Raw genomic sequence first — 15,913 nt, forward strand, 5'->3', positions numbered from 1 at the left:
CAGAATTTGATGCAGTTCTTAAAATAGCACGCCGTTGACGATCAGTTGTCACTATTGGACGACCTACGCTTTTTTTCCATATTCGTCTACATTTTTTAACAAATTGTAAATAACTTTGCGACTACGATTCAACAGTTTCGCAATTTTAGCAATGGAACAATTTTCTTTACGCAAATTTTGAATTGTTAATATTTCAGGACCAGTCAATCTTTTACCGCGACCCATTGTTAAAAATTTCACAATATTTCAATTCCAGAACACGCACAATATTAAATACTTGTCGACTTGGACACTTTGACGTATTGACGCTAACTAGAAACATACAAATTTGACTTTGTGTAATCATTTTACACTATACATAGACAGAAAACAAGCCTTTATCCTGCACAGATACAACCTATTACTAACTGAGCAATGATATGTATACATATAATACGCGCGCGAGAACTGAAGTTATTCAACTATATTTGCGAAAATTATAAAAATTGGATGGTGTTATCTTTTTTGTCGCGGAGTGTATCACATTTCTATCGCCACGCGAAATCCTTGACAGCCTTTTATTTTATCCTGTATTGTGCATCCATTGTGTACTCTAAATTTAGGGTTGTTTTATTAGTGGTTGCCTATAAAATTGACAAAAATTCATTTATTTAGATTTTGCGTCGTTCTTATAATAACATGTGCTCTAATAAAGATATTTATTGAATCATTTCTTATGAAGTCATCTGTATATAATTTTATTAATTGTGAGATAAAAAAATCTAGAACTGGTCATTTGACCGGTCGTGGTACGTTTAGTGACAATAAACATGTAGACTAGACTTGACGATGAAATTAGAAATGTTTTCATACACACAGGATATACAAGCTCTACACCAAGTGATAAAAACAATTCACCGTACATTATAAGAAGATCGCTGCATTAAAAACAGAGTTCATCAACAAGTTAAGAAACGATCTACTAGAAATATCTCAAGAGCAAACACTTGCTGTTGGAATATTCTTCAACTCCCGCTTCAATGGATATCGAACTATACAAACTAATCAAACGTAGATCCTTAATAATCCTTTGCCTCTCCCCTACCACTTTCTGGATCTTCAAATTCACACCTTGACACTGATATACAGATAAACCAGACTTAATCTATGTTTATAACGTAATTATGACTAGACTACGGATCTTTATTACAAATAGGGTATAGTATAAAAATCCGACAGAATTTAGCACAATTTTTATTTATTTCAGATCTGCAAAGGCTACTATATACCACTGGAAATAAGATTCTATTTTATTCCACTTTCTTAGAATTCGTCAATTCTAATTATGACAATTGCGGGCGTAGTGTTAGAAACGCGGAGAAGAAACCAAGAGTATCCACAAAAATAATTTTGTTATGTCATTCCATTACTGTTTCTATTTGTTGACTCTCGCACAAATTTTTGTAAATACGAAAATCCATTCAATCAATATTGTTCTTATTATGTTGAAAACGCATAATTATGTCTTACGGGAACGACATTCAGTGTTGACCATAACAGTCAACCCCGGCACTTCCTTTAGCTATTGAAATATTAACTAGCGGCATCTAGCAGAATATTATAGCTCCAAATGTTGTAAAAGTTTGTGTTACATATAATGTAACGAAAATATTAAATTAACAAATAATTAAATCATCGCAAAATGAATAGCGTTGGGCTCGATATAATCGTGGGGCAATTTCATCGAGAAATCAAGATTTTTACAAGTATAAACCCTTAAAAATTGATACTCAATAATAAGTAATGATGCGTTTTTTGCGCGTAATGCAGCTGATAAAACAATAGAAACGGTAACATACAACGTATCTTTTATTATGCATGTATTCCCAGGTAAAACACGAAATTGTATCCTAAAAATTGTTGTTCATATCTTTTTTCTGTAAAGCAAAATTATTAAAGCGTTTTATTACGATTGAAGATTTTCTGTAAATTCTGGATTTTCTATACGCTCGAGAAAACAGTGAAATACCACAGAACATAGTTAACGCCAATAGAATTCGAAGAACGAGTGTGAACTTATACCCAATTAAAACGATTCCACACTGCATATAATTAGAATATTGTTCAATGGGAACGCCACTCGATGCATATATGTTTACATGGTACTGGGATACGCGAAAAGTGGCATTATATCATCACGTTGAAGCGTATCTGATAACTCGTGAGTGCCATTCAGAACCCTCTGATTGTCGAAGGAAAAGGCAGAATGATAACGATTGCTTTTAATCACGAGTTTCCACTTTAGACTACAATCGATATGCACCGAACAGACGTAGTATTCAATTGAACACTATTGAATCAAGTACAGAAGATATTGTTACTTTAAGTATGTTACCTCTGCAACAATGAAAACATTGGTAATTAAGAAATTACTTAAAGCCTACTTGTTTTAACATTGTCGAATAAATATGTATACGGCAATTTTAAATATTTCATACTCATGTATGAATCATAGATACATCGTATCTTTGTATCATAGATACATTGCTATTGTTACATTAATAACGCCATCTTAATTTTATAAAGAGCTTTGAAAGGTAAATTAAATGTTCTTATTAGAAATATCTGCAATAATAATTAATTCTTAAAAGAAGTTAGTCAACTTTTCAATTTTAAGAACTATTTAAATATTCCATTTTGTCGATCGTAACGAATTAATAGAAATTAGTTTATGTTATTGGCGCACAGGTTCGATCCAAAATCAAAACAAAGCAATTTTGCAATTAGAAAGATTTTCCTCAACGTTTCGATCCCAGTATGGACCATCTTCAAGAGAATTTTGCGTGTGAAAAATACTGAATATTGTACTGAGTGTTCCACAAGATCAATAATAACCACAGAATAATTTTTCACCGTACTTGCTATGTGTAAATTGTTTATATTAAGTGTTTAAATTTGTTACTGTATTCCATGCTGGCAGGAACTAAACTGAACCATGTGAACGTTAAGAGAGAACCAATGCAAAAACGAAGGAACGACGTATATTGACAAACAGCCAATCAGACACAGTGATCGAAAAGTTCTTGAATCGATACTTGGCGGTAAATACGAATTGAAAACTGCTTTTCCTAACTCCGACACTTTTGCTTAAATACCATTTGTTGTTTTGATGAAAATTGACATTCAAAATATTTGACTGGACGATTCTAAAACACTGAGTGTTTATTTGGCGGATGAGAACAATTCTTAGAACTTGTCTGAGTCGATCTCGAGAAATCGATTTTGCAAAATCTTGACATCGTAGACAAATTTTGAGACTAGATTTGAAATCAACGTGAAAAAATCTACTGGAAATGATATATAGCATGTTAAAAAAATATTTTTTCCGCGCGTGGTACTGAAGAAACGATATTTTATTGAAATTCTACTTGTTTAACGAATTTTCTCAACGTTAAAAAACGTTCGTACCATAATCTCCCTATTTTCCCATATTATGCAAAGTTTCAGCTTTAATTTAACAAAAATTTGATGGTTCTACCTCATTTCTATCGAAAGTTCTTTGATTTTGAATCGAGTTTGGTCCAAATTTTGAATTTGGCCAGAATGGCTCGGTAGCTGTTCACGCCTATTTCACCATTATTTCAAAACTTAAAGACCACATTAAATAGGTCGTTGAATTCGTCTTGGCGTCAGCTATAATGTTATTAAATAAAAAATATATAGTTATAAATAAATATTGAAAGTGACCACAATTTTTTATTTAAAAAAAGAAATTATTCAAATTTTTTGTATTGAGATTTGTAGAAGACTGAGTACTGATTACTTTTTGTACAAAACATTTTTTTGTCATACCACCGGAAATGTCTGAAAAATCGTGTGAATAATAAATAATAATTGGAAACTGGCTATTCAGGCATTCAAACAAGAGCAATCCATAATTTTTGAATGAATGAAGTTTATTACATTTAATGAAATAGCACAAAAATGTGTTATTACTGCCTTATATTTAAAGATTTACAAAAATTTAAACGAAATTAAGTATTATATTTTACAAAGTCACTGACTATATTCAGTTGATCATATTTTCCGTTTATAACTCTATTTATCTATGAATAAACAAAAATCTATACAATAATTCCTCTTAACAAAGGTAAAATACAGGTCTTCAATATGGAAAAACTGCTGTGATGCTATACTACGATGCTGTTACTATAGTCTCTCAAATACAAATTATTTAACTAAGCTAGCAAGAAGTTCGAATGTTTATCAATGGCAGTATAATAAAAAAAATCATAAGATAGGTCTGGGTTAGGTCTTTAGACTCCTAAGAGCCGCTGAGTGGTCGTCAATGCGTCTCGTGCAACGCGACTCGCCGCGGAATTGCGTGTCACGCGACGCTTTAAACCATCATAATTTTCACGGTGGTCTGAGGGGGGCCGCGAACTTTGCAGGATCATTTAGAGGAGATGTTACTGAAAATGTTCCACGTTGTTAGAGCCATCACTTTTGATCACTTTTTAACTTATTCCTTGTCAAAGGTGAAAAACTTTGACGATTTTCCTTAGTTGACTCAGTATTTTTTTTTATAACAAATTATGAACAATAATGTTTAGTTCCTGGTGCGTTCTCAACATAGATATACATTCTTCGTATAAAAAAAATTGGGCACTTAATCTTCAGTAGGTTTTTCAGAACACCGTTATGAAGAAAAGGAATTTTTCGGCGATAAATCGTATCTGAAAAAGTTTGATCTTTGAACGCTTATTGTAACAAGAGTTTTTAATAACTTTCATTAATATTATCGTTTTCGAATGTAATGGACATATAAGAATCACTGTGCATTGGTTAAAAATCGATATGAGGACTTTGATTTTTTGGCCCATGAACAGCTAGCGCGTCGATCTGGCCCACTGTGCGGCGCGGCGCGGCGCGGTAGCGTATTCAGAGATGTCAGGTAGCCGCTGTTCGTGGCGCGCTATTTTCTGCGAATTAGTAACTTCAAACACAGCTGCCATAGATAAAAAATTGTCGCAGCGAGTTCATGGAGTACTCAATCGAATCGGCAGAATCTCTGCTTCAATCTGACGTTCGGGTCATGGTATTACAATCATTTCTGGTCGAGTTACAGCGAGTTAAAGGAAAAATGGAAATTGTGCATTTTTTAAGCATATTTTTAGAAACGCCTGGTATATCGAAATGTTAATGAAATTGAAAAAACAAAAGGAGTGCCTTGAAGAGAAAGAAACGCTCTTTCTATTCCTGTTTTTCACAAGATTCTACGATAATTTTTTCGCTTTCTGGAGCCAGTTAAAGTTAAAAAGCCCATATTTACTTCTATGTTGAGTAAGTCGAATAAAAAAAATCGCACAATATTCAACAACCATACAATTTACACAGGAAAGATAGCCCTTCCAAATGATATTAACGCGATTTATCAAAAAAATTTGTTGCTCCCCATGTGATGTTCCAAAGTTGCAGAAAATTTTTGTTAACCGTCAATGTTGTCTTCATCTCGCTATAGCTTTCTAAAAAAACCAACATAGTAACTATTTGAAACAGAGCGTCTGAAACTAGAGGTTTCACGCTTTCAAACCATTGTTTAACGATATCGATACGGCAATTTTTGACGGAGTTATGATCATGTAAAGTGGGACCAATTTTTCGGTTTAACTGTGAAAGCTGCACATAACATTCAGAAATACAAGGAAATATTTTTTCTAATATGTATTATGAACACTTGAAATACATTTGAACAATGTTCAGAGAGAGCGAAACGCCTTTAACGCATTAATTCTGTCCAACGAAAAATCCAACTACACTAGACGATACAGCGGAACTGTTTCCTTTAGACTTTAGTTTATAGACACTAGAAAAGAGTTAGCACATAAATTTCCATTCCATTGATAAAATAACATAGTCCCTCAAGAGTAGTGATGGCGTTCAAAATCACTAAATGTGATTTATCACAGTGATCGCAGAATCATGATCACGGTAGTGATTTTAAGTTCATTCACGTTGTAATCGTTGATTTTTTAACTTACAATTGGAGTGAATTTTCTCACTGCCATCTCGATTGAATTAGTTCATTATTTAAATATGTACATCAATTAGCTTGCATAAAAATATCTGTATACAACGTAAATTTAATATTACTAATAATGAATGTAATGTATACTTGACTCCAAATAAGAATGTACTTGTACTGCGCAAGTCGTTGCGCGTTAGCCATAAAATTGATGGCGTCAGCCAATGATCGCGTGGTTGGCGAAGTTACGAGTAGGGGGATTAGCCAATGAACGAGTTCCGTTAGAGTCAGATGCGCAGTAGAGTCTTAAATTGGTCGGCTAGTAAGTACATTCTTATTTGGAGTCAAGTGTAGAAGATATGTGAACGTAAGAAGGTATGTGTGGAAAAAATTGACGCATGGTATATAAAAGATTGGCCGCCCCTGGTTTAGAAATTCCTTCGTGTCTTTTGTATCCGAAAAAAACTGTCTGAGACATCAATGTGAAGATTTATTCCATCCGCCAACAAGGACATCGGAACTATCTCCCCTAAACGCACGCAATTAACTACTATCTCATAATTATTAAAGTTCAGTTTTTAGAAAAGCACGTGGCCTTCAAAATACGAAATTTATTTACATGTATGTATATTACTTATCGCAATACATTATTCTACTTACAAGTTCCTGTTCTATGTACGGCTCCCACAATAACTGTTTCTTAGATATTGTCACATTGGTGATATAAATACGTACCTGTAACAAATAAATGTTCAGATTATTCATACCGAAAGAAACATGTATTTGTATATTATACTGTTCAATACGTATTTGGACTAATTAATTTAGAAAAAGACTCCAATATTTCAATTTATAACGGCTTTTCTTAAACAAGATAACCCAATTTCGTATTACATTATTAATATGCGCTAAGTTTAAATTATGATTAAAGGAAAAATGAAATCCGAAAAACTCTAATTACGCTACACGTTGCATTTTTTCGATATTATGTAGAAACGGGATAATTTAACGAAATGTACAATGTTGACAGATGTACTATACATTGTCCCACGAGAGTCCGGACCCGATTCGCGCAGCTTGGAAGATTGTGGGGGCGCAGCGAGCCCATCATTTCTCATTCCACTACCCACTCCCACTTTCTTGAACCAATTAGGCCGAAGATACGCAGCGACGAATGAAAGCTGGTCTTTACGCGAGTCCGAACTCTCGTGGGATAAATGTAGGATGTGAGCGCGGGGTCGAAGACCCCCAAACTGTATGTTGTGTGTTGCGTGACGTATGAATGTGTGTGTGTATGTGCAAGCGACATCAAACAGTAAGGTTGTCGCTCGGTGTCGCGAAGGAGTTGTCATCGGCCGTTGCGGAGGCAAAAAACGCCCGCGACGCGTAACCGACGACAATTCCAAAACCGAGAAGTAGTCTAACGAAAAGAGTTGTAGAGAGCAGTCGAGATAGCGGATCGAACAGAGTAGACGAGGAAGCGAAAGAACACTGTGTTGTGCGAGTTGCAAATTGTTAACGTCCCTTTTTAATCGTAATAAATTGTCTATTATCGTTCGTGTTGTCAAGTTAATTTGTCTCGTCCGAAGTCAACGAAATTCCATCCGCGATGACGACCAGATGCTGTCGTCGGATTGGACTTCATGTCACAGGCCGAAGAAAATAACAAGAAATTTTACAAATTCAAAATAACAAAACTCAAGCGTAATTGTATAATGTATACCATAGTGTGACGAAAACTGTTCTATGAAATTTCATGAAAGCCTATTATGTAATAGGATTTTCAATAATTGTGCTGTACCAAAAGAAAACATAGAAATTTTCTTATCCATTAGAATCTTAAATGAAACTATTAGATGACGTTATTGAGGGTGAGTTGTTAGTTCACAATGAAAATTGCTGTTGCTATTGAAGGTTCCATTAAAAAGTGTTTAGCCCGTGTACCATAGATTTTTCAAAATTATGCAATAATCACCGGTCGGTAATGCGTTACGAAACTCGACTACACCACGGAAAGTTAAAGACGCTACCATTTAAATATTGAATAGCGCATACTGAATACACTCATCACAATCTTTTCGAATTCTTATAAAATCGTTCCCCCACATTTTAACTAGGGTAGACACGTTTATATTCCTACAATGAATTGACTGCTTACTACAATATTTGCCGAATTTTGAAACTCTCAAGTCACAAGTTACAAGTCTAGCGAGATAAGTATGGTCCAGCGGTCACCACGACATTTTTTATTGATGTCGTGCAAAACAATGCTTTTAAGTTACTAACCCCTTATTTAGAGCCCGTTCAGACACGGCGGAAACCGCGCGTTTTCGACCGCGTGATTTTTGTTTTTGATTGTTCGACCGCGCGGTTGCGTGTGAACGAATACATAAACACTAATGTAAATAAGGTCCGCGCGGTCGAAAACGCGCGGATTCCGCCGTGTCTGAACGGGCCCTTAAAGGTAATATGAAGGTAACACCCTAAACTTTATCATTTTTTTCTCAGTTGATAATTAAGATATTAAGATGAAAAAAAAAGAAAATACTCAAACTTACTTCTTGCATTTCATATATTTTTTTAAATGGTAGGGGTTGCAAGCAATCCTTTGAGTGAAACCAACCAAAGAATTCAAGAACAATCGGTTTGGTGTTTTAAATTACGCCATTATAATATTACAATATTCTATGGTGCAGTGATTCTTACGATCCTAATTCATGATTCTTATCAGGAGATTAAGTCCGGATCGAAGAAGTTGGTGTCATTTATCTAAAAAGTCAACTTTCTCATATCGATTTCTAACAAATTTGTATTGCTTCCTAAATGTCAATCAATCTCGAAAATGAAAAAATTAATGCAGTTTACCAAGAATTGTAATTACTAGCGTGCATAATTCACGCTGTGCCCGCAACTCAGATTAGCGATGAACGAGCCTTTTCTGCTCTAATATTAACGCTGGATGATTTGCGGTGTAATTTGTCAGGAGAAATTTTGGAAAAACTCATGTTTGTCACTTTAGATTTTGATTGTAGCAATTAATTTTATGAATAAAATATTTATGAAATAATTGATTGTCTACCATTTTAAAGTTGTACTATTTAGTAATAACTATTACAAATCAATAACTGTTACGAGCGATCGAAATTAATTTCTCTCAACGATAACATTTACAAACATGAGAAAAAATGTTCGGTTACTTTAAGTTACTTATAATCCTTATTTGTAACCAATACGATTTTAGTCGATGAAATACTTGTTATTCCATGACTTTTTTTCTTTTTGGTTATAATAGTTAGGGTCCCTGCTGTATAACGATAAACGAGACGTTCTTAATAGTATTTAGGACGAATCACAAGCTGTACCAACTCCCGAACTCCCAACGATTAGAAACTTAGAAACTTAGAGTTTCGTCCTTAGTTCAATATGCTGGTAACTGGTACCAATATGATTTAAGGAAATGTTCTACAATGTACGAGTACGCAGTACTCGTAGAATGTCTAGAGTACGCAGTCCCTCTATCCGAGTGTCTACAAGGCACAAGACCAGATACGATAAATCAACAAAAATGGTGGTATTTTTAAAATATCTATGAAAAAGAAGATGACTTTATAGAAATTTCGACCACTGTAGATGAATTTTATTTGATGTTATTTTATTTCGTTATTTTATTTTATTTCATCATTTAAATATTTATCGTTTCACTTCTTACGTATCACTAAATAAGCTGTTCAACCAACTTTGACTCCTTTCTTGCGCCCCGATAACAACCAGGCAACTTTTGTTGTTAATTTTAAAAAGTCTGCTCATTTTTAAGATTGTCTTACGTTCAACAAATTGTTCTATATTCTCCCAAATAGAACGGTCATCACTTTATAACATTGCAAGCATTTAAACAAACATTTAAAACGCCAATATTTGTTCAGAAGTTTTGTAATTTATTTTCAGACACAATCTAAATATTATAGGTACGTCACACGCGCTATAGTGCGAATCATTCTCCCTCAGAAATAATCAGAACAATGAAGTGTCGCCTGATAGTTATCAAAACGTAAAATTGGTGTTGGACAGTGATATTAACGTTCAGACATTTTCAAATTCAGTTAATTTGTCAAATTAACAACTAACGAGGGAAATATCATCATTTCATTAATTAAAGAAGGTCTCATTAGAAGCAATTACAATAGTCGTTGAATTCAAACAACTAATAATATCGTAATTACTGGCAAATATTATCAGTTGTGTCTTCGTGACAAAAGTACAAACCTGATCCAACTATTGAATTAGATTTGAATCTTTCACACGAATCCAGTATTTCATACGAATTGTTGAATCTTTCTCTAATTCTGTCACATATTTCTCTATTTTTCCGAGACGTTGTTGTAGCCTAGTGGATCAAATCCAAGGTTAAAAGATCACATTATGCAAAACCAGGCAGGATGAGCCGCGATTATGAGAGATACCAAAGTTTGCGACGCTGATAGAGATCGAAGCAAAGTTCCCTAACATACACCTTGAAACCTGATAAAACGCGTAATCAGTTTTCCTTCATGTAAGTACGTCGACACATTTAAGGGACGTCGCCCTATCGAACTAACTTTCTTGAAAACTTCCGCCATTTTTCCAGCGGATTCTACTTTCTTTCTCTCTCCCTCCCTCTCTCTCTCGTTTCCTTCTCCTTTCTGCTTCTGTTTTGCTCTTTTCCTCTTCTCCTTTTTTTCTCTTTTCCTCTTTGCCTCTCTCCTCTCAGGCCGATGCTTCGCGTTGATATTATTGACATCGTGCACAATAATTACAGGATGAGTTGTGGGTTTACTTCGCCACGTGGTGATCGATTAAGTCGGCGGTGGCTTGTAGATACAGAGCAGGAATTATTTCGAAGGAAAATCAAGCAAAACGAACATCGACCAATTTCAACTTTTAATAAACTACTCCGGACGGTCGGATAGAAGAATTTCTTGCGTGCGAATCATCGCGTAAGAAAATAAAAAACAGATGGTCATCCTTCATGACCAAGCGTAAATCGCAACATTTGTTCGCCGATCTGTTTCGATTGCCATACATCATACAGTGAAATTTCAAACAGACATTGTAAAGTGCACGACTCTGCATTAGGTACGTCCGATGTTATTATTGTATTCTCATTATAATTATTATACTGTAATTTTAATGTCGTAATTGTTCCATGCGCGTATACCTAAATTCCCTTTAGTTAGCGCGGTCATTGTAACTGTTGTTTACCTATGACTATCGTCCGTATAATTCACAAATAGTCCGCATCGTTCGATTACATTTATCATTATGTACTCATTCTTAATTGTTCAGGCGCACATACCAGTCTCCCGGAATGGTTTAATTATCTGGTTTTCATTATTTGTATTAAGTAAGCATGTATCAGTAAATTAGAACCATCAGAATACTATCGTCATTATCGTGGATCATGCTACTTCAAATATGTGATATTGTTAGGAACGACTGAAAAATGCAGTGATTCCCATTAATATACAGGGTGTCCCAAAATTCGTGAACTTCCCGAAAGAGGGTGGTTCCTAAGACCATTTCAAGCAACATTTTCCTTTGCAAAAATGTTATCCGCGGCTTTGTTTAGGTGTTATTAACGAAAAACACGAACCAATCAGAGCGCGACCTAGAACGCGAGTTGCCACAGTTGGCCAATAGACAGTTGGCGCGCCGCGCCGGGCCGACTGTGCCAACTCGCGTTCTAGGTCGCGCTCTGATTGGTTCGTGTTTTTCGTTAATAACACCTAAACAAAGCCGCGGATAACATTTTTGCAAAGGAAAATGTCGCTTGAAATGGTCTCAGGAACCACCCCCTTTCGGGATTTTCACGAATTTTGGGACACCCTGTGTAATGCACTCCTCAAAAGAATTAAGGGATCACTTGTGCGAACCCGAAAAATTGGTCCCACTTTACGTGATCATAACTCCGTCAAAAATTGCTGTATCGATATCGTTAAACAATGGTTTGAAAGCGTGAAACCTCTAGTTTCAGACGCTCTGTTTCAAATAGTTACTATGTTGGTTTTTTACAAAGCTATATCGAGATGAAGACAACATTGACGGTTAACAAAAATTTTCTGCAACTTTGGAACATCACATGGGGAGCAACAAATTTTTTTGATAAATCGCGTTAATATCATTTGGAAGGGCTATCTTTCCTGTGTAAATTGTATGGTTGTTGAATATTGTGCGATTTTTTTTTATTCGACTTACTCAACATAGAAGTAAATATGGGCTTTTTAACTTTAACTGGCTCCAGAAAGCGAAAAAATTATCGTAGAATCTTGTGAAAAACAGGAATAGAAAGAGCGTTTCTTTCTCTTCAAGGCACTCCTTTTGTTTTTTCAATTTCATTAACATTTCGATATACCAGGCGTTTCTAAAAATATGCTTAAAAAATGCACAATTTCCATTTTTCCTTTAACTCGCTGTAACTCGACCAGAAATGATTGTAATACCATGATCCGAACATCAGATTGAAACAGAGATTCTGCCGATTCGACTGAGTACCATATGAACTCGCTGCGACAATTTTTTACCTATGGCAGCTGTGTTTGAAGTTAGTGCTTCGCAGAAATTAGCGCGCCACGTACAGCGGCTGCATGACATCTCTGAATTTTCGGGTTCGCACAAGTGATCCATTAATTCTTTTGAGGAGTGATATACAGATCGAACATATGTAGATACAGCTCTATGAAACGCGTTTTCCAAATTTTCTAAATAAGCCCACATAAAAAAGTTGCAAGACACAACTTTTAGTATTTCCTCTGCAATTCCGACAACTTGCAATTGTTTTCAAAAATTTTGATCACGTTGTGTACCACAAACCAATTATTCTAACTTCTCAAAGAAGTTGAAATTGTACGGTGTGATATTAAAACAGTTATCGTCTTTTTAAGTGTCCGAACATTAGTGGGAGTCACTGGTACATATTGTACGAAGAAATCTGAGCTTCAATGATTATTACTAGATTATTTCTACCGCAACTCTTTACGCAAAATAAAGATTGTTAGCGTTAATTGCAAGACAAAGAAATCGTATGGGTATTCATTTCTCTTTGTAGTAGTTTTATTAATCTGTAATAAGTGTGTTCACGAACTCTTTTAATCATTATACTCCTTGAAATTACACCGATTGATTTTTGTCAAAAAAATTCATAAAGATCCGTAGTCTAATTACTACTACCTACGTGGAATATTAAATTACACCTACCTACGTATTTTTGGCATGAATGCATAAAATTCGCAGAATAGTATAATTATATTATTGTATAAGTACAGTGAGGGAGAAAAGTGTTTGCACACCCTTTAAAACAGAATAACTTCTTTATAATTGTACCAAACGATCTGATTTTTTAGAATCATTGGTCTACGACTACGAAATGATATGCAAAAAAGATTTTCAAAAAATTATAATTTACAAGGTTACATGCAAAAATAAAAGAGGCATTTTTTATTCAATTCAATTTTGTCTAAATCTCTTGCAATTACTGCATCGAGGGGTGTTCCTGATCTCGTTGTCCCTTCATTAGGATTATTTACCATTTCCAATCTTAATTTACTTCTAAACATTACTAGACTGCAAGAAGTTTCACTTCTGCCGCGCATGGTTTTCCGCGCGTGATTTTCCACGCGTATGTTTTTTTTTGTTCTTTATGTAAGTCGTGAAAATAACAGCGGTAGCCATCCGTTCTATCTAACGTAAATCTGAGAATTTAATGCAGTTCTTTAAATTGCACGCCGTTGACGATCAGTTTTCACTCTTGGACGACCTGTGATCTTTTTTTTCCATATTCATCTACATTTTTTAAGAGATTGTAAATAACTTTGCGACTACGATTCAACATTTTTCAATTTTAGCAATGGATCGATTATCTTTATGCAAATGAATTGTTAATATTTCAGGACCAGTCAACCAAACTGCGACCCATTGTTGAAAATTTCACAATATTTCCATTTTAGAACACGCACAATATTAAATACTTGTCGGCCTGAACGCTTTGACGGCTTGACGCTAACTGGAAACATACAAATTTGACTTTGGGCTACCATTTTGACGCAGCAGGTAACACTACTGTTCACATTTTCAACTTAATCGTGAACCTATAGACAGAAAACAAGCAGTTACCCTGCACAGATACAACCTATTACTAAATAAGCAATGATATCTGTGGTTGTCAGGAAGAACGCTGCATGTCACATAATTTTACTTTCGAGATATTGCCGTTTAAAGTTTTGGTCACTAATGCTTTGCTATAGGATATCGGTTCAATTGTATTATGTTTTCTGATAAAGATGTAAATCCTATACTATAAATCTCAAATAATGCATAAACTGAAAGTTGAAATTGTGACATGCGCCGTTTTTCCTCGTAACCACAGATATACAGGGTGAGGCGCCAGAAACAAGCCACCTGAATAACTCGGCTGCTATAGGTGTTAGGAAAAAATGTATCAGATGAAACTTGCTCAAAAACGCCTCATTCCATTTAAAGAAATGAAGTTGACCTTCATATGTCCTTTACGCGTCCACCTACAAAAAAGCTACTAACATCTGATTAATGCCCCCTCGAAACCAAGCAAGTTCCACCTGATGCATTTCTTCCTAACACCAATAGCAGCCAAGTTATTCAGGTGGCCTGTTTCTGGCGCCTCACCCTGTATAATACAGGGACTGTTAGTTATTCAACTATGTTTGCGAAAATTAACAAAATTGTACACATAGCAATGCAATGTATTTACCTAAATTTACCTCATACAAACTTACAACCTTTTTCTGCACCGATCAAATTATACCATAACATTTGCAATTGTTCATAATAAATTTACAAATTCATATTGATGGAGTAATGGAGTAAATAATTAAGAAATTTATTTTACACTTCCTCGAGATTTTTAATTTGGATTCCAAAGAGACAGGATATACATATGTAAACACTTGAAATGCAATAACACAATTACTCAAATATGGAAGCTTAAACGTTTCGGTATTTTTGTGATCTATTGATTATATATTCATGCTCCTCTAAATTTTCATGTATTACTAATCACACTATTGAACCAATAGTTGGATTTGTAACTCTGGGTAGGTAAACATTATTAAATCTTCACGAGCTGAATACGAATCCGTAACATTTATTAACCTTCTGCAATTGAGCGGTGACCCGGAGAGGCGCCAGTAATAACACTGTCCAACAAATTTCAACTTTTTAAAAGTATTTCGATTCCCACTATGCGATTCTTATAGAGTTCTCCGCGCTGATTCCGAATCTGGTTTTAATTTTTTTCCTATACGTCCAGTTTTTGAGAAAATGGAGTTTAAAAAAAAGACATATTTTTCAACTTTAAACAAATATTGCGATGTTATTATAAAAGATATTGAATTGTTGTTTACAGCAAAAGATTCTGTAGACTTTCCCGAATACAGTGATATCCAATATTAATACATTATGATTGTTTAAACATGTTTAAACAATGATTAAAGACGGAGATACACCACTTTTGCACCAATTTTTGCGGATATTTTCGAATTTATCTCAAAAAATAAGGGTCCAGCGAAAAATTGAACTATACCACGCGAAAGAGCAGACTTTTATCTTGAGAAACCCCCCTGTGAAGTTTGCATGGCCGACGTTTTCTTCGAACCAGAAAGCAAAATATCTTCGCGCGACATGAGTTTCCGTCAGTGGCGCTCGGGACGGGATACGGCGCAGCGACGGGATACGGAGCGGCGAACGACCGTTCTGGTGATGAGCGCCACTGGTGACAACGCATGTCGGGCGAAGATATTTTGCTTTCTGGTTCGAAGAAAACGTCGACCATGCAAACTTCACAGGGGGGTTTCTCAAGATAAAAGTCTGCTCTTTCGCGTGGTATAGTTCAATTTTTCGCTG

This window comes from Lasioglossum baleicum, chromosome 11 (assembly GCF_051020765.1).
Source record: "Lasioglossum baleicum chromosome 11, iyLasBale1, whole genome shotgun sequence".
Classification (NCBI taxonomy): domain Eukaryota; kingdom Metazoa; phylum Arthropoda; class Insecta; order Hymenoptera; family Halictidae; genus Lasioglossum; species Lasioglossum baleicum.